The 1777-nt window shown below is 44.1% G+C and overlaps 1 protein-coding gene across 2 annotated transcripts in view; it reads left to right on the top strand.

Moving 5' to 3' along the window:
- The window catches only part of Gpm6b (glycoprotein M6B), a 152077-nt gene that overhangs the window by 96287 nt on the left and 54013 nt on the right, over positions 1-1777 (top strand). The gene's annotated exons all lie outside the window — the stretch shown is intronic.

Here is a 1777-nt window from a genome sequence, read left to right on the forward strand (position 1 = left end):
AGAGAGAGAGAGAGAGAGAGAGAGAGAGAGAGAGAGGGGAAGAATGAATGAAAATGGGTCAGCTTCCCTTGGCAATGCTGGCGCAGAGGATGCCTGTGATACTTGTCCTTGAGTGAGGGGCTGTGTCACACATTTCACAGGTGGGCAGCTATAGTTCTGTAGATACAGTGTTGAGCTCGGTCACTGCATTCCACATGTAACCATTCCACATGAAATCATCTGGCCTAGTGTTTCTGGTGCATATATACAAAGTCAGCCAGCTCTAACTGTTTGATGCTTTCTGTCTCCCAGATGAGTATGAAATGAGCAGTGTTGTGAGTGGGTCTGGGTGGGTCTGTCAGTCCAAGAAGAATGGGAGGGGAGTTCATGCCTGTCTGAGAAAGCACCATTCCCTAGACAGAAGCTCATTAATCTTTACATTGACTCAATTCTGGGGAAAATATGTGTTTGAGGGCTGAAGTAACTTCTAAGCAAAAAACAAACAAAAAAAGTTCACACCTGAGTTCTCAGAAGGGGTATTAAAAGAGTCACATCATCTTTCTTCTTTTCAACTTGTGAGATACTTTACCATCCAAATGTCTTGTGAATTAACTTCAAATTGTCTCTGGCAAAGCTGGCCAAAGATACAGAGACACATCTGCTCTGGGTTGCCTTCCTTGGGCACACCCTACTGAAAGTTGGGGTTGCTTCAAGTGATCATTTCCAAGTCAAGTGGAAAGGGGGTAAATGTTCATGGCTGTCTTCTAGTGGAGAAAGTGGGCACTTATCAGTGAGAGAAATTGAAGGAGGGTTAAAATGAGTGCTGCAAATGTAAACAAGGAGATCGCCCAGGATGCCACCTAAAGGAAAGGGGCCTAGGGCTGTGCTCTCCAGGAACAGAGTCAGAGCTGGAAAGGCTGGCACTGGGGTGGGTTTTTGACAGATGGTGTGAGGCATCTTCTTAGCAGAGCACCCCTGGCTTCTCCCAGCTATAAAATTGAGTGGCTCACTCTTAGTAGAATACTCTACCCTCTGGGATTTCTGGTGACATAGAAGGAGCCACAACGAAGTAATGACTGGGACTCTAAGAGCTGCAGTGGAGGCCTAACAAAGAGATTCTGAAGGTCTGCCCCTTGTTCATACTGATGTGGTACATGTATCACAGATGTGTTAACGGGGGCCTTCAGGATGAGCCTGTTGGTGGTGTAAGACTCTTAATGAGGGAATTCAAAATCCTTGTGGAATGTGATAATGATCTCATTTGATCAGCTGTCTGTCTCCTGAAGTATGTCTTGTGTACACAGAAGCAGAAATTTTCTTTTATCAAAATCATTAGAAAGAGGGGCTGGAACGATAGCTCAGCAGTTAACAGCACTTACTGCTCTTGCAGAGGACCTGGATTCAGTTCCCAGAACTCATTTGGTTGTTATAAATGATTGGCTCCCAATCATTTATAACTCCAGTTCCAGGGCATTGGGTCCACTTTTGACTTTCTGTAGGCATGCATGTGGCACATGTACATATACATAGACAAAACACTCATATGCAAAACTCATATGCATATCTTTTTAAATAAAAATATTTAAAGGAATAAAAATGGGGACAAGGAATGTATCTCAGTTGGTATAGTGTTTGCCTAGCATAGACAAAACCCCATGTTCTAAGGAAACTGGGTGTGGTACTGTACCCCTGAGATCCCAATACTCAGGAGGTGGAAGTACTATCAGGAGTTCAAGGTTACCCTTGGCTGTATAGCAGGTTTAAGGGCAGCTTTGGGTATAAGAAACCCCATCTCAAA

Source organism: Mastomys coucha, chromosome X (genome assembly GCF_008632895.1).
Source record: "Mastomys coucha isolate ucsf_1 chromosome X, UCSF_Mcou_1, whole genome shotgun sequence".
Lineage (NCBI taxonomy): Eukaryota > Metazoa > Chordata > Mammalia > Rodentia > Muridae > Mastomys > Mastomys coucha.